Source organism: Lepidochelys kempii, chromosome 1 (assembly GCF_965140265.1).
Source record: "Lepidochelys kempii isolate rLepKem1 chromosome 1, rLepKem1.hap2, whole genome shotgun sequence".
In the NCBI taxonomy this organism is placed as follows: Eukaryota; Metazoa; Chordata; order Testudines; family Cheloniidae; genus Lepidochelys; species Lepidochelys kempii.
Window position 1 is genome coordinate 254,497,582 of NC_133256.1, and position 18,611 is coordinate 254,516,192.

Sequence of the window (18,611 nt, forward strand, 5' to 3'; positions counted from 1 at the left end):
TCTGCTGAAGTCACTGGGGGCTTTATCATTGATTTAAATAGGGCCAAGATTTCACTCAAAATGTCCATGAAAAGAGTAATGCCTCTGGGGCATTGGGATGCATGGGAAGAAAAAGACAAGGTAAAAAAACAAACCAGACCGCTAGAAACAGAACAGCTCTCCAGCTATATGTAGGTGCCTATGTAACCCACACACCTCCTGGGTATGGTGTTCTGTCCCATCTGGTGGTACTGAGACCACTTAAAGAGAGAGAGATAAAATGAGTCTGCTCTACAGCCAGTTGGCTTTTAGCTCATGCTGTAGAGGTTCATGCACTAAGCTCCAGAGGTCCAGGTTTGATCCTGCTCGCGGACGACTGAGGTCTGTCGGTGTTACACCTGCACCAAGAGCCTGCAGTACCATCTTGCACACATATTAAAAATAGTAGGAAATGGAGTATTCCTCTTTCCCCCCTTCAGCGTCATTCGTCTAATAGGAGAGTGTCCCCTCACGTTCACATGAGACAACCATGTGCTAAGGATAGCGATACACTGCATGCATTTTGCTTGGGGATTTAAATGAGGGTATGGTATCAGCAAAGTACCCTAACCAACCAGTCAGAACCTGGGGGACGGATTCTCAGTCACTCTGTTCCTGTACTTGGAGCAAGGAGAGAGGGTGGGAAGGGATGTGGCAAAGATGGATTCAAGCCCCCTTCCTGCACCCTGGGGCCAATTCGGTGCCTACCCAAACCCTGTTGTAAGTTAGAGCAGCTGTTATGGGTCATAAGAAGTGGAGAGTAGCTGTCTGGCCTACCTCAGGGGCCGGGAGTAGGGCTGGTGTAGTGCTCTTACGCCAGCTCTACTCTGGCCAAGGCAGCCCCCTGATCAGGGGAGTCTTCTCAGGGGCTTTAGAACCCTGGCACAGCTGGAGCTTTGTAATTGGCGTGTGATGTCACATTTATGCCTGTATGCGTCTTTGTTCTTCTTTTCATGTGTGAGTGTAGTTTCCTAATAGCTCCCCCCGCCAGGGCATGTGTCTCAAGGTGATTATTACATTTCTTGGAGAGTTAAAGCCACTCATGCCTTCAGCCTCCTGCTTTCTAACACCCCCTGTGGTGTGTAATAATCACCATGCAATGAACTGCGGACTATGTCTTATTCCTTGATTAAAATTCAGATGGGGTAAACCTAGTCAGAATGAAAGGTCTTTTCACATGTATTAGAATCTTTAAATGTAACCAGCGCTATTAAGTCTCCAAGTTGTCTGAAATATTTAACTCCAGCGAAATGAAAACATACAACAGACGTCAGGGAAACCGGACGATAATCTCTGGAGAGCTACAAAGCAAATTACACACAGGCCCGCACGCATGCACACCCCGACCAAACCTACAACAACAGAAAGGATGTAAAAGTTTATTGTTGGAGTTAGTGTGACTGAAACCTCACTGAGGGGAAGACAGAAGGAAGCAGGAGAGCTTTCAAATGACATTTTAAAACCAGTGTCAGAAGCCCTCCAGAGGCTCTCCATCCTCCGCTTGACAGCCCTCCCCATGTGCTGAATGCCAAACATCCTGGCACAGAGCTAAAATGGAGACTACTGAGGATTATTTACCTTAACTAGCCATTGTAATTCCCATAATTCTGAGGTTTAAATTAGGGCTGACCTTTGGTCCTCTTCCTCCACTAGGATCTAGAGTGTTATCTCTCCAATTTAGGAAGTTACAGAGGGACATCTGAAATAGAGGTTCCTTTGAATTACCACTAATAAAAATATCGAGGAGCTCTGTTAGCTTTGATCTCTTATCACATTGTGCACAAAGCTCTCTTTTGCCAAGCATGGCTGCTCCTAGAGTCTCTGTGTCTAATCAGACGTGTCATACCTCCACGGAGGTAAATTGTGTTTATTTGAGAAGGGAAATTAAATTACGCCTGTTTAGGAATTAATTATGACTACCTTGGTTTAATCTGTCACATTATCCCATTGTTGGCACATCAGGACAAAAATCCGCTGACCCAATTAAAAAATAACGACATTACAAATGTAACCTGTTGGCAAGGGAGGGCAGGGAGCAGGAGGAGGCGGATGTAGATCAGGGGTTCTCAACCTTTTCCTTTCTGAGCCCCCTCCCCCCTGATATGCTATAGAAACTCCATGCCCCAGCTGTGCCACAATAACTGTTTTTCTGCATATAAAAGCCAGGGCCAGTGTTAGGAGGTAACAAGCAGGGCAGCTGCCCAGGGCTCCATACCACAGGGGGCATCGCGAAGCTACGTTGCTCAGGCTTTGGGTTTAGCACCAGGTAGTGGGGCTTTGGGCCCCAGGCTGCAGTCCTGCACAGTGGGGCTTTGGCTTTCTGCCCTGGACCCTAGCAAATCTAACACCAACCATGCTTGATAGACCCCCTGAAACCTGCTTGCAGCTCCCCAGGGGGCCCTGGACCCTTGATTGAGAACCACTGGTGTAGAGGCCTTTTATTAATCCTTTGCAGCTACTAAAAGGATGGTGCATCAACTGATCCTTTGAACAGCAGAATCTGTCCTCTTTTTGGAATGAAGAAACTGAGTTGGGTACATGTCAGCTGAAATATCTGAAATGTTCTATGACTGACAACTTGCAGAATACACACACATACACACACTGGTCAACATTTCCAAATCTGAGTGCCTACAATGAGGCATGTATTGTAGGATTTTCAAAAACACCTAAGCAGGTTAGGTGCCAAACTCCCAATGGAGTTGAGATTTTCAAAAGTGCCTAAATAATTTAGGAACTGAAGTCCCATTTTCAAAAATGGTTTAGGAAATTAATTGTCATGGAAAGTCAGTGGTTCCTAAGTAGGGCTGGTTGAAAATGTCCTGTCAAAACTGTTTTTCAATGGAAATTTGATATTTTGTCAAACCTGAATGGCCAAACCCCCAAATATTTTGGTTGAAAATGAAAAACTGTCCTGAAAATGACATCTTTTTTCAGAAGTTGCCCGGAAACCTACATCTCCCATTATAGCATAGGAGGAAAAAGTGATGATCACGGCAGATGTAGTCCAGCCAGAGAGCCCAACCCATAGAGGGAATATAGGAGTATAAAGCACCTAAACTACAGCTCCCATAAGCCATGGCTGTGCCATTTTGAATCATTTTAAAATACCTGGTGTTTTGATAGTTTGATGAAAAGACAAATTTTTCCGCAGGGAGAAAAAAACCCAACCCTATTTCCAACCAGCTCTATTCCTGAGTGCCTATGCCACTTTTGCAAATGGGATTTAGAATCCCAGGTCACTTAGGGACTTTTGAAAATTATACCCCTAGTTCCCTAGTTTTTTACCTGAATTAAAAACAGCTTTATTTTCAGAGGGACTGGAAACCCACAAAGATGTTTGGAGGCCGCAGAATGGTGACACAAACTGGAATTCTAATCAGTCACAGATGTCATAACTGTACGTGTATCTAGCTCTGTTATTATTGTCATTTATAATCGCAGTAGATGTCCCTGCCCAGGCCATACAAGTTAATAGGAAATGCAAGTGCCTGACCACTCTGAAAATCAGGCCACTGTTATTAATATGCCCAAATAAGGATTTAGGTACTTAGCAGCAAGCACCCAGATTTAAATATTCTGACCTGTGCTTCTAGGATACATCTAGGCTTGGAAGGATTAGATTAAAGGGAAATGGTAAATGCTGATTTTCCTGTACACACACAAACTGATGGGAAAATAATAATCAATTATCAATAATAGAAATTTACAGATAGGCAAAGTAAGAAAAATGCTGCTTGATAAATAAGTTTGATTTAAAGATTTGTATATTTTGACATGTGATGTTGACAATTTGTATTCTAACAGCATGAGTTTTAATTTTTTGGGAATCTCAATGCCATTAAATAATTGTCCGACCTACACCCCCATTATTCCCACAACTGTGAAAATGTAAATTGATAAGAATAAAAAAAATTACTTAAAACCCATAAGACATAAAGATAACAGAGTTAGATGCGGTTCAGTTACTTAGTGTAATTCTGGAGTAATTCCATTGCCTTAAATAGAGTTACTCTGGATTTATGCCACTGAAACTCAGGTGGTAATGATAAGGGAATTTTAATGCAGGTGAGGGTACTGTATTGACTACTCCGGGAGCATGATTCCTGTTTTTTCCATTGGAAAAAATGGTGCCAAAATGAACATGTAATGTCCTACAATACACACGCACACACGCTCTGCTGACAGAGTGTCTCAAGGTCTTATGGGGTGAGAGAGCGCTCCAGTCTTTGCATGCATCTGCTAAAATGAATGGCATTGCAGGCTACTGTCTTTTTACTGAGATTGCCAGAAAAGGTCCTGATTAGTGCCAGTTGTGGTCAAGGTGTTTGCAATGTTGACCACTGTCCACAAGGATCTACAGTGAGGCCACAAACTCATTTCACATAGATCTCTGCATAGCTGCCTAGGGGTAGTGATTTGTCAAAAAGTGCCCTGAAAGTGAAAGATGGTGCGTCCCATTATCAGTTACCCAAACCATCCAGTCTTTATCAAAACCTTTTCAAATCTGCCCTATTGTTTAAAAGGGGTGTTTAATCTGGACAGAAAAGGCAGCACAGCCAAGAGAACTGAACATGCAAGTGGGAGTGACATGCTCCTGAGTTTTAATCCCAACTCTGGCACTGATTTTTGTGGCCTAGGGCAAGTCATTTTCCTATGTTTTAGTTTCCCCATTTGTAAAATGGGTCTAATAATATTTTATCTCAAAGGGTGTTGTGAAGCTTAATTAGCTACTGTGTATACAGCATTTTGATGTAAAGGGCTATATACATTTTAAATATTGGTTAAAAGACCAATGCCCCTCTGTTAATCAAAATGTAGCCTTCATTTCCAGCCAATCAGATCCTGGACTGGGACTTTCTAAATAAGGGGCATCATAGAAATTTTAACATGCTGAAAACCCAGATACGCAGACTGACCTATTCCAGAGTCATGCTTTGGAACGACTGGCTGTATGATCACTAAAGGATAGTCATCATCACTTCCAGATGTGCTAAATACTGTACACTGTTGCAGGCTGAAAGTGAAAGGCTCTTTCCCTATTATATATTTGTTAGATGCTTGGTGGTGGCAGCAATAAAGTTCAGGGGCAAAAGGTAAAATAGTTTGTGAGCCCAGCACAGAATTTTAAAGCAGCTAGGAATGGCATAATAGAATAAAGAAGCCTCTACTGGTGATAGACAATGGGCGTGTTCCCATGTTCTAGGAATAGTGAATATCTGTCCCATTGTCAAAAGGACTCTATGGACTCTTTAGTTTGGGGATAAGTCTACAAGAGTGTTAAACTGGGAGGAGACACTATGGAGCTCCTCCAAGACGATCTGCAGTGCATTATTGAACAATCACAGTTGAATGTAAGCTCACAATAAGACTCAGACCAGAGAGAAGTAATGTGACTACTGACTATGAGAAAACAGAATTTCATAAGGAATAATAGGAGGATCTAGGAAGGGGGAAGACAGCTAGATGGGGACAGATGGCTTAGAGGTCAGATCAGAGATATATGGTATGTAGTATGTGCAGAGCACTGGGTCAGGCTCCCAGACATAGGACTGGGCTGGCATTGCTATAGGTTGAAGACTTTTTTTTAAAAAAAACCAAACAAATTGAATAAACTTTTAATCAGGATCCAGTATTGGATAAATTCATCCAAACCTACTGGAAACTTACAAGGTTTGTTTGAATATCACGAAGTCTGAACTGAATGTGTGTGTCACAAATGAACTTTGGGTACAGTCCTGTGGAAGAGACAAAACTGAATTAGATTCACTTCTCTGCTTGAAATGGACTCTAGGCCAGCACTTGAGGAAAGGAGAACCTGAACTGGATTCCTGTGCTCACCTGGAATGGACAAAGACACAGATCAAATTGTCTGTCTTGGGTACTTCAAACTAACCACCTTAATGGATAGCTCTAGCTCAGTGAAGCACAACCAGACCAATGGAATCAGTGTTTCCCTGTAATATGTTGACTTTTTGTTATATTCTTTATCCCCTGTTGCATCGGGTTATACGTGATGTTGATCTTGTCTAGGGGGAATAAATAGAAATGATGGACGAAATCTGAAGGAGATAATAGACCCAACTCATTTTCAGAACAGTTCAGATCATCTGGAGGGACTGGATCAGCATTTTTTGACCAGAGGCAATCAGAATGTCTTCAAGAAGAAGGTAATTAGACATCGTAGAATTGTGCATTCCCCTGTTGGAAGCTAATGAGTTATGGAGCCCAAATGAAGGAGAAACAGAGCCTAATTAGGCTAAATGGAAATTCCTACAGGAACAGGGAAATGTCAAGGAGCAGAGAGAAAAACCTGTTCCAGCACTCTTTTAAACAAAAGAAATCAATTTGTCTTTTTAGTTTAATCATTTCTATTTTTACTGCAAAACTGAAACAATCATTTCTTTCTCTCACTGTCTTTCCCCTTCTCCTGCCCCACTATCCCATTATGAATGCTTTTTTGCACTTTTGGTGTAAAGAACCCACAGTGGTTTTCAACTCAGACATCATAATGTGTTATCATGAAGGTTACTGTGATGTCAAAATCCAAGGTGTGGAGAGAGTGAGCAGAAAGGGATTGACAGTGCAGTGGTGGCGGGCTTTTGCTTGAGCACCCTAATTTGTATTTTATCACCTCTGATGAAGTGTCAAAGTCATCCAGTTTAGAACTATGATTCTGCCTATATATATTCTTGGAGGCTATTTCCTCCCCCATCTTCTCCCCCTCTCTCTCTTTCTATCTCAGCACTTTCAAACTTCGGGGAAGTTTGGATCTAGATACGAATGTTGTGGCTGGCTCCTACATAATGTGCCAAACCAAAGCCTTAGCTCTGAACATTTCCCCCCAAAATACTGTTGAATTTTGAGTCTGGATCTGGATCCAAACTTTGCATCTCCAGCCCATTTTCTTAACCTGCTAAGGAGATTTGCATGAAAACAGAAGCTTGGCTGTTTAAAGGAATACATCTGTTTATTCCCCATCTCTAGTCCCTTATTAGTGACATCATAATCTTTTCCACAGTGAACCCATTCTGTCACCTAGAGTGGATCCCAACCTGTAGTAAGGAAAGAGGGGGCTAAAGCCCTGTTATATGCAATCCAAGGAGCACTCTGTTAACCTCTCAGGTCACACTGTGATCTCATCTGAGACAGAAGGAAGGGAGCAGCAGCAGTGGTGGGGCAGTGGTAGATGTGTTAACAGACAAAGCTTATATTCACAGACCATGATTTTCAAAATGGGTGTGTACAAGATCCAAGAAGAGGGAGACCAAAACCAAACTAACAAAAACTTGTCCCTTTAAGAAGGCCTTCAAACCAACCTAACAGTAGAGTCCCTAATTTCTCTGATTGTCCTAGAAGACACGTGGCCTTTCTCCGTTTCCCTTAGGCATCAGTTCAGGGAGGCAGTAGCTTAACCAAGCTCATAAAGCCCTTGTCTCAGAGCCTGGCATCAGAACAACCAGAGTCACTAAGGCCAGATCAGGTTAATGTCTGACAGTTAATATTGCTTCTGATCCCGCCCCCTCTTGCACAGCTCCCTTTTCTTGTTTATATGTAGCCCCCCCCCCACCCAAAGGCAGGGAGGGCAGGGTCCTCCTTGACTGTGCCTAAACTGTAAGCTCTACCCCAACACTGGGTTCCTAAAATTAAGCTCCTAAATCCATATTTAGGTACCCCTAAATAAGTGGCCTTGCTTAATTTCAGTGAAAGCTACAGGGTGCTCAGCACTTGCAAAAGTGCTTGGGCCACTTATTTAGTTGCCTACATGTGGACTGAAGAGTAGGGTTGACAACTATCTAATCATGCAAACCCAAAGACCCTTGGCCCACCCCCCACCACGCTGCTTCCCCAAGGCCATGCCTTGTCCCATCCCTTCTCTGAGGCTCTGCCTCTGCTCACTCCATCCCCCTTCCCATTGTAGCTCACTCTCCCCCACTTTCATGAGGCTGGGGCAGAGGGTTGGAGTGTGGGATGGGGTGTGGGTTCTGGGAGGGAGTTTGGGTGCTGGAGAGGATGCAGAGTGTGGGCTCTGGGCTGGAGCAGGGGTGTCGGAGGGGGTCAAGGGGTCGGCACTTACCTTGGGAGGCTCCCGAAAGCGACTGGCACATTCCTCTGGTAGCAGCTCCTAAGTGGAGGGTGTGGGGGGGGCAGGGGAGCCAGTGGGGCCCTCGCAGCTCACATTGGGCACAGTTCCCAGACAATGGGAGCTGCGGAGTTGGCACTTGGAGTGGGGGCAGCATGCGGAGACCCCCTGTACCCCTCAGGGGCCACAGGGACAGTGCCAGCCACTTCCAGGAGCGGCATGGAGCCAAGGCATATAAGGGAGCCTGCCTTAGCCCCACTGCCCCGCCGGAGTGTTAGCACCCAAAATCTCCTGGCATGGCTGAAGTAGCCTCCAGGAGATAGAGTGTGATTCCAGGAGACTCCTTTCAAAACCGGGAAGGGTGGTGTCGAAGTTCCTTCCCCGCTCTGAACTCTAGGGTACAGATGTGGGGACCTGCATGAAAAACCCCCTAAGCTTATTTTTACCAGCTTAGGTTAAAACTTCCCTAAGGTACAAACTATTTTACCTTTTGCCCCTGGACTTTATTGCTGCCACCACCAAGCATCTAACAAATATATAATAGGGAAAGAGCCCGCTTGGAAATGTCTTTCCCCCCAAAATCCTCCCAAACCCTAAACCCCCTTTCTTGGGAAAGGCTTGATAATAATCCTCACCAATTTGCATAGGTGAACACAGACCCAAACTCTTGGATCTTAAGAACAATGAAAAAAGCAATCAGGTTCTTAAAAGAAGAATTTTAACTGAAGAAAAAGTAAAAGAATCACCTCTGTAAAATCCGGATGGTAAATACTTTACAGGGTAATCAGATTCAAAACATAGAGAATCCCTCTAGGCTAAACCTTAAGTTACAAAAAGACACAAAAACCGGAATATACATTCCATCCAGCACAGCTTATTTTATCAGCCATTTAAACAAAACAGAATCTAACGCATATCTAACTAGATTGCTTATTAACCCTTTACAGGAGTTCTGACCTGCATTCCTGTTCTGGTCCCAGCAAAAGCAACACACAGACAGAGAGACCCTTTGTTTCTCCCCCCTCCATCTTTGAAAGTATCTTGTTTCCTCATTGGTCATTTTGGTCAGGTGCCAGCGAGGTTATCCTAGCTTCTTAACCCTTTATAGGTGAAAGGGTTTTTCCTCTGGCCAGGAGGGATTTAAAGGTGTTTACCCTTCCCTTTATATTTATGACAGCTGGCAACCCTATTTAAGAGTCTAATTTTAGGCACCCACTTTTGAAAAGCCTGGTCTTATCCTTTGAAGAAGATAGCAGAGCACACCCGGGATACTGGGGTGTTTTGCATGTTTGTATCTTACAGTAAGTATGTAAGGCCCCATGGTTTAGACAGAGTCATGTTCTGTTTATTGTTAATCTATCCCTGCAGGTATATGGCTGTTCCAGTTTTATGCCTTTTGAAGAAGGTACACATTCATAATTAAAGCTGCCATGAGTAAGTAAACTAGATGTGAAAACCTCTCTGAAAAGAAGACGTGTTCTCCTCAGTTGACCGCTTCCATTGGTCCACATTTACTATCCTGGAACAACAGCTAACGCCAGGGGACTGGAAAGAGCTAGAAGTGTTCATTGAGGCTCACGGTGTGACACATGGGTGAATGGCAAATGACATGGAGAAAAGCAAATCACACCAACAATCCTTTTTTGCCTTTGTTTTGCTAGAACAGACATTGGGTAGCTCCAGAAGCCAGACTATTTCATGGTATGTTTTTAATTCTGGAGGAAAGGCAGAGGGTGCCAGAGAACAAAATGGGAAATGCTGTTATTATTTATATTATGTTAGCACTTAGTGGGGTTGGAGAGGGCAACTGAGATTGTGGCCCATGCATTGCACAAACATATAGTTACAGACAGTCCCTGCCCCAAAGATCTTACAATGTAAATAGATGAGACAGCTAAAAAGGCTGAAAAATATACTCCATTTTCCCTATACACATAGGGAACTGAGGCACAGAGAGAGCAGGTGACTTGCCGATGATCTTTGACAGAGGGGGAAACTGAACCCCCATCCTTCTGAGTTATCTTCAGTCCACTGCCTTCCTTACAAAGTCCTTACTGCTTTCCTTCTTGGGCTTTGACCCAAATGGGAAAGTTAGGAAGGCAATGATTCCTCTGTGTTGTCTTACGATCCGTAGGGTTCCCTGCTTGCCCTGACGGGGAAAAGATGCAGCACACAGCTAAAGCCTCTGTAATTAATCAGAAAATGTTCTCCAGAACAGTGTGTATGTACCGTGAGCTGCGGACTATTCAGGAAACTGATGGAGCCAAGTGGGAAATTTGGCCCATACTTTGAAGATAAACAGCCAACAGGTAGCTCTTGCAGCAGTGGAGGCTGGTGGAAAGGCAAATATGATTTGTCCTCTCCAAGGGGTAGGAGGCAAGGCTCCTTGGGACCATTTTTGCTGATGTGGATTTAAACAATGTTCCTTCTCCTTTCCTGTGTTTCTCTCTCCCTCTCTCATTCTTGAGACCCTGTTCCCCTTGTGCTCACCTTCCTGATTTCACCTCTCTCTATTTCTCTTCCCTTCCCCCCAAGAGCAAAGTCACCCTCTTCTCTCATTACCCCTTAGCCCAGAGTCTCCATTTCCCAGCCAACCAAGTCCCCATTAAAACCCACCTCCTGCATCTCCAGCTCCCAAGTCCCAAAGCAGAAGTCCTGTTTGCTTGCTCATCGGCCTGCCAGAACTACTTACTAGCTTGTCTGCACAGTTCTGGTAGCTGTCATTCATGCTTCCTGGATGCCCCAGCCAGCTGTGTGCACAAACCTGTCAGTCACACTGGCGTGGCTCAGTCGAAATGCCTGCTGGGATTTCCCAACAGCAATGAAGCCAGCCACCAGCAGCACAGAGAGGAAATGCTACCCCGGCGGTGGGCTGCTGGGGAGCAGATATGGGGAGAGAAACAGTAAAAGCAGAGCTAGGAGCAGGAATAGACTGGAGTCTGAGCCGCCCAGCTGATCCCAGCTTTTTACAGCGGGTGCCAGCTGTCTGCTGTGGTGACCAGCAGCGCTAGCATGTCTCCTTGGGCTTTATAAACCCATTTTTGTCCCCCTCATCAGTCTACTAAGTGACTGTCCCTGGACAGTTTCATTACAGCTGCTGGATCATACTAAGGAATGGTGCCTAGCTGGCATTTGCTGGATGGGAACATCATTTAGACTAGGCCCCACCCATCCACGGATGAATCAGCTTTGCACTTGACTTAACCAGCATCAGTGGCACAGATGAATTCCACTCACTTTTCACTCTCCTGGGTGTTTAGTTTCAATGCGAAGATACACTTCTATTACCATTTGAACTAATTGAGCCTTTTAGACCAAATTCAGAACTGGTGCATTTCAGGGCAGCTCCAAAGACATTGGTGCAGCTTCATCCATGTACGTCATGTCTGGATTTTCTTTGATCCAAGGACAGGATTTTCTACGGAGCTCAATACCGTAGTATCCAAGCACTACTGAAGTCATCCACACACCACCACTTTGAGGCAGGGAAGCCAGACCAGGCACTAGGCAAACAAAAGTGGAGATGTTGCAGGGAGACAAACATTAAGTGATGGAGAGTGGACTGCTGTCCCAAGAAGCTACAAAATACTAGGGACACTTTCCTGAATCTAAACATATTTTAGCCATATTATAGGCAGGAGAAAGGGGTGGGAGAGGGGGAGAAGGAAGCCCATCTATTGTTTATTTGGAATTCTAAGATAATATGATAGCGATAAATTATATTCTATTAGAATGCCAACAAAGTAAAATGCTGGCATCACCTTTAAAGAACGTGTCAACTGTAACCCTTTTGTGTTCAGTGTGGCACTCTGTCCTCCTCTAGCTGTGTGGGTTACACACTCCCTGGCTGAGGAAGCTTGTCCTGAGCTGCATAAGTTCATGCACCTTAATTCCCTCTACGGGCCACCACTTGTAATGCTGCACCCCGGGGTGAGTCACCATCAGCAGGGATCACACATGGCACCTCTGGATCTAAAATTTCAGCATGAGCTGCTGTTGCCTGAGCTAGAGGAGACAACTCTGTTAGTCAGTGCTGAAGCAGGCTCATCAGCTTCTCTATATGGCCCAGCCAACATAAGAGGGAGACAGAACACAATATTGTGTAACTGTGGTATTGGATAATATATCAGGTTATCCCTTTTCCCAGACATATTGCAGGAATTCTAGAGTCCCATACCACCTTCAGTCTACAGTCAGATCTCCAATTTCCCCTCTCACCTCACAGAAGAAAAGGTACCATGCACACAAACATTTGAATTTATATAACAATTTTCTACTAAACAAACCAATAGGGAACTTACTGTGCCTCCATTTTTTTCTTCCTCTTTCTCATCCTCCCCTTTTTCCTTTTCTTTGTCTCTTTGTCCTACAGATAGCTTTCTCTTTCTCTCTTTAAGGCACCAGTGAGGATCTGGCCCATTGTGTCTAATGAGAAGCCACAAGTCAGTACACTCCAGCAGCAGAATCTTTGAATGCGGAATACATTTGGTGTAATGATGTTAGTGAATCCATAAGTGAATCCAAAATATTACAGCAGCTTTTTTAAGAGCTAAATTCCATTGCCTGAACAAGATGGCAACTCCCCTAAGCTGACGATGTAGGGTCTGGAAATACTCTCAATTTATGCACATGAGAGGGGAATTCGATACATAGACTCCACCCACAAAACTTCCCCAGCAAGGTGAAGAATGACAACCATTCTTCCAGTAAAACACAAGACAGAATACTGCATCATTAGAATCCTCTCATCAGGAAACTTACTTAGAGAACAAGAGTGTTACCAAGCAACTGATTTTACTGTATTAATTACTACTATTAACCCTTGTGTAAGTGTCACACCCACCACAGTTATTGTGTTATCACCCATCACAATTAGTGTATTATAAACTTTAGCTTGTGTGGACCTTTTTAAAAATACCAAGGGACAACTTATATATGGTTTTGGAAAAGGCCTTGTGACTGACAACTCAGTGTTTGTGTGTTCGAGACCTGTGAGCATAAAAAATGATGCTGAACCATAATCATTGATTGTTCACTTGAATAATTGCCCCTTATTATTTGAAGAGATGAGCAAAGATTATACAAAGAGCAACATCTGGTTGAGACAAATTAGGTACATTTTAACCAAAGAGAGGTTCACTTTTTGTTCACTTTTTGTTCCACTGAAAAGGTACCATAGTGGTCCAAGCTACCAGGGTTTGAGACTCACTTACACTAAGAAGTAGGGAGCTGTCAGAAACCAGGCCCAGTAGTTAGAGCAGGAGTCAGTAGTCAGGAATCAGAGCGGAGGATCAGACCTGGAGTCAGAGGCCAGATGCTGAGCCAAGGGTCAGAGCCAAAGTCAGAAATTGGAGCCAAGGGCCAGAGCTGGGTTACCTGGAGTGAGGTAAGGCCTGGCAGGGCTGGGTCCAAGGCTGGAACAAGGCCAGAGCAAGGCTGGGAACTAGGATGGCCACTCACGTATTCCTGGAATACTGGACATTCCAGTACTTCCAGGTGTGCCCCTGCTGGCATGATCTCTCCCACACACTGTGTGCAAGGTCATACCGCATGGCAGGCCCCATGCTGAAGAGCATGCCGCCCTGCCCCTGCCAGCAGATGTGGTTTTCTTTGGTATTGGATGGGTCTGTCATTTTGAAGAGCAGTGCAGCACACTGTTCAAAATGGTGCCCCCCATCCAATACCAGACAAGTACACGTCCAGTTTTGTCTCAGTATCAGATGGGGGACAAACCACCCAAAAAGATGCCTGTCTGGTTCAAAACCAGACAAGTGGCCTTCCTACCGGAAACAGGGAGACACCATCACAGACATGATCAAATGCTTTGAGCGATTACCAAGCTAGTGCTGCTGCTGGGTTTAAGAGCTGGTCTGCTGTCTCTTCCCACCAATCAGGCACTCTGGCCAATCAAGCAGCCTACTACAGGCCAGTTGCAGTCCTTAGGTTGCCTGGAGACTGGATCTACTACAGGCTCTAATTCCTGACAGGAGCACACACCTGCACACTGCAAATCCAGTCATTACTTGGAGGAACTCTAATGGGCCAAATTCATCCTAGTGTTTGGCTACCAGTTCAAGGACAGTGCATTGCCTGCTGCAAATGAAGCAATTGCAGACAGGTGGCCTCTAAGAATGATCAAGAGAATCTTAGAATGGTAGAGATTATAGACTTCAATGGAAGGGATTGTTCACTGGGTGTTCAAGGAAATGCTCTTTCTGAAATTAAAAATATTGCATCCAGTCTTTGCACTGCTGTTGGGCTAATTGCTCCATTCAGGGAAACCGGCTGTTCACAATAAATGCCAGCTGGAAAGACATGGGGTGGGAGATGAAGAAATATGCACCATCAGAGAGCACTGTAATAGGATCAAGCAGAGTTTCATCTCTTCTCATTACAGCTGCCTCTGTCACTTCCATCTCCATCCCCTCAAGCCCAAGTAGAGGGCAAAGGGACTTTGAAAACTTGTACCAGTAGGTGAGAAAGAAACGATCAAGTGTCAAGATATAAAATGCAACAGAGAGATTCCAAACTCCGGTGTCTGAATCCCTCCCAATTAGTGCTCAAAGTGGCTTTTGGAAAATAACCCTCAAGCCCAGGTTTTGTTGCTGTTTGATGACACTGACAGCTAATGCTAATGCTCTCACAGCTGCACTAGTAACTTGCATGACAAGGAATGGGGATATTCTAGCTGACTCAACAGCTTCCCATAAGAGATATTAGGAGGCAGGCAGGCATTCTAAGGTTCCAATAAAGCATGGACTAGGATGTTACTGGCTACTCATTGGGCATAGACTGCAAATGCAATCGACTGAATTTCAATGGCAACCTAGCAAGTGCTTTTGAAAGATCTGTTGTTTTCTGTGTTTTAAAACTGTTTTTCTCACGTAGGTACTGTATTTTTTCAGGGGATTTTGCTTGATTTTCACCTGCTTTTACACCATCTATGGTGGACCAGAACAGCTCTGCAGGCTCATCTCAATCCAGATCTGCAGCACCTCCTGCTATTCCAGCCCATCCATGGCTTTCACATACAACTCTGCCCATCTGTTTTGCTTCTGACATTAAGTGTCCCCTGCTATTCCAGTCCAGTCTCTCACATGCTCATATCAACACAGTTTACAAAACTCCCCGCTGTTCAAGTCCTGATCCTAATCTCTCCTCCAGATACCTCTGTCAATACCCCTCAGTCCTGACCTGCAAAAGCCTTCTGCTACACTTGTCTTTCAGCCTCAGCCAAGATAAGACTGCTGATCACCCCAAAGTATTTGCATGCATGGGACTAGGATGAGAGCACCAAAATCTTCTTTATTTCTGACACAAGCTCTAACCCTGTGAGGCCATTGCAATTCCATTTGCCTTCTGTGCCATTATGCCCCCCAGCAACTGCAGTTTGAAGAAAGGAAGATCCTGTGGGGGCAATTCTCTTGGTGTACCTTGCTCTGGTTGAACATCTAGTACAGTGGTTCTCAAACTAGGGGCACCGCTTGTTCAGGGAAAGCCCCTGGTGGGCCGGGCCGGTTTGTTTACCTGCCGCATCTGCAGGTTTGGCTGATTGTGGCTCCCACTGACTGCGGTTCACTGCTCCAGGCCCATGGGGGCTGCAGGAAGGGCAGCCAGCACATCCCTCAGCCCGCACTGCTTCCCGCAGCCCCGCACTGCTTCCCGCAGCCCCCATTAGCCTGGAGCAGTGAACCGCGGCCAGTGGGAGTCGCGATTGGCCGAACCTGCAGACGCGGCAGGTAAACAAACCGGCCCAGCCTGCCAGGGGCTTTCCCTGAACAAGCAACGCCCCTAGTTTGAGAACCGCTGATCTAGTAGATGAGGGCAGAATCCTCACTGGTTCCTGTTGTGGTCAATGATAAGCTGTGTTCTTAAGAAACTGGGCTTCTTGCTGCTTCTGTTTTCCTAACCTATCGGCGGCTTTCAGTCTGGGTCAGTACAGTATTAAGAAATTAAAAAAGCATCCAGAGCCTTGTGTTAAAGCGGACAAAGAAGGAAAACCCCTCATGTCTTGAAAAGGCAGACTGGAAATAACTTTTCTCTTTGGAAGCCACTAGCACTTAGTAGTCTCCTGACTTGTCTTCTGATTTTAACCCCAGAGCAGTGCTTAATTTGTACCAGGGCTTGCCAAGGCTGAGCCCCGGCACCTCTAGGCTTGGCAGTTCATAGCCTGGCGCCTCTGAGCTTGCTGTATCAGTTCTGAAAGTAAAAAAGTTGTTTGAGCCCTGGTATTTCTTTCCTTACAAACTAAACACTGCCCCAGAGGCACGTGTCGACACAGGACTGCAGAACACATAAGAGGTTACAAGATTGACAGGAAAATCAGGGTCTGACAAGAGGTAGAGAAGGAAAAGTGGGAAGAGCAGGGAGTGGGATAGGAGAGGGATAGGCTGTGTTTATGCTGACAATGCTGGGGAAACTGCCCATGTAAAAGGAAGAGCTGTGGGAGCTAATGCATTATCTCTGGGAGGCAGCAAAACACCAGTGACTAGTCTATGCTCGAGCTCCCACTAGTCAACTTGACCCAGAATTATTTTTTTATTTGCATTACAGTGGCACCTATAGGCTCAATGAGAACACGACCTCACTGTGCTAGGTGCTGTATGAGCACATCATAGGAGACAGTCCCTGCCCTGGAGAAGTGAAAGTCTAAACACATAAGACAAAGTGTGTGAGATATTCTCTGTGTATATATAAAGTCTGCTGCAGTTTCCACGATATGCATCTGATGAAGTGAGCTGTAGCTCACGAAAGCTTATGCTCTAATAAATTGGTTAGTCTCTAAGGTGCCACAAGTACTCCTTTTCTTTTTTTGAGAAAGGAAGGTTTATTATTCTCATTTTACAGATGGGGAGCTGAGACACAAATAAAGTGACTTGCCCAAAGACCTAGATATTTGAGACCCTGGCCCTATAGTCAGAATGGTACAGAACTTAATGGTGAGTCAGAGGCTGAGGGCCACAGATACTATAGTGATTAGCGTGGAATAAATGCCTTGCTAGATAAGATAATGCTGGTGAAGCACATGGCTGATGGTTGCTGGTCTGCTACCTGTTGGGCTCCCTCACTTGGGTGGAAGATAAGAGTTTATTCAGGAAGGCTGGGCAGAGTCTGCCTCTGGATAAGTGGGTATAAGACTAGGAAGAGGCTCCGTGGTGCTCTTATGTTCCTAAAAGTGCATGCTTCAGGGCTTCAGCTGGTCACTTGCAGGGGTCAGGAAGGGAGTTTTGCCTTCCATGGTATTCTGGGCTGTTTTGGGGGTTTTTTGGTCTCCTTCTTCTGAAGCATCAGGGTGACCATGGGTGGAGATGGGACACTTGAGCGGGGAGGGCCAGTGCTCTGAGGTGGCACTGAGCATTCTCTTTCTCAGGTGTTCGGCTGGCTGGCTCTTGCTCACATGCTCAGGGTTTAACTGATCGCTGTATGTGCAGTTGGGAAGTTTTCCCCCAGGTCACATTGGCAGTGTCCTTGCAGGGTTTTTGCCTTCCTCTGTAGTGGGTGGCTGCATGTCATTTGCCAGGATTATCCAGGTATATCTCACTTAATCATTTCTCTGCCACTGCAGGGGCCTCAAGGCAAGCACTGGTGCACCTCAGCCCCCCTAGTCATTGCCTGTGGCACATAGTCTCCTATGGGCTGTAATACTTGTCTAGTTTCGGTTGTTGGGTTTAATGTGTGGGTGCTGGGTGGTGCTGTTGGCCTGTGATATACTGGAAGTCAGACTAGATGATCTGGTAGTCTCTTAAGCTCTATGGTTCCATGACACACTCAACACATTTTTGGAACTCTACAAATAATAATAATTAATAAAACCTGACAATATGTTGTGGTAGAGCTATCCCCATTCCACCTTAATCTAGGGTTGAGTTTGTGCCTCCACTGTAGGATGAGAGAAGAAAGAGGCTGCTGAGTTACTATTTGGGATATAAAAATAAGACAGATATCATGACCTTTAATATTGCCTCACCATCACCAGGACGTATAGAGGATCACGTTCTCACCGATGTAGAAACATTCACATACTTGGGCAGCACCATCAGCCAGGACGGTGCAACAAGCCAGGACAGAATCAGTAAAGCCAGGAATACCTTCAGGAGCTTAAATACAGTCTGGAAAGCATCAAAATAAAACTCCAAAACCAAACTCATGATTTATCAGAGCTGCTTACTTTCAACACTACTTTATAGCGCAGAATGCGGGGGAATGACAACGTACGACATGTCCAAACTGTCTTTGCTCCATACAACCTGCCTCAGAAAAATCCTCTGTATCTTTTGGCCTAGAACAATCTCAGTCCAAGACCTATTCACACAGTGCAGCCAAGAAGATATGAGCATCATCATTACCAGGAGGCACTGGAGATGGATCGGTCATGTGCTTCAGATGGAAATTGACTCCATCACCAGAGTAGCAATAAGATGGACACCTGAAGACAAGTGAAAACGAGGCCACCCAAAGGCAACATGGTGAAGAGCTGTGGAAGCTGAGCTGAAAAACCTGGGGCACAGCT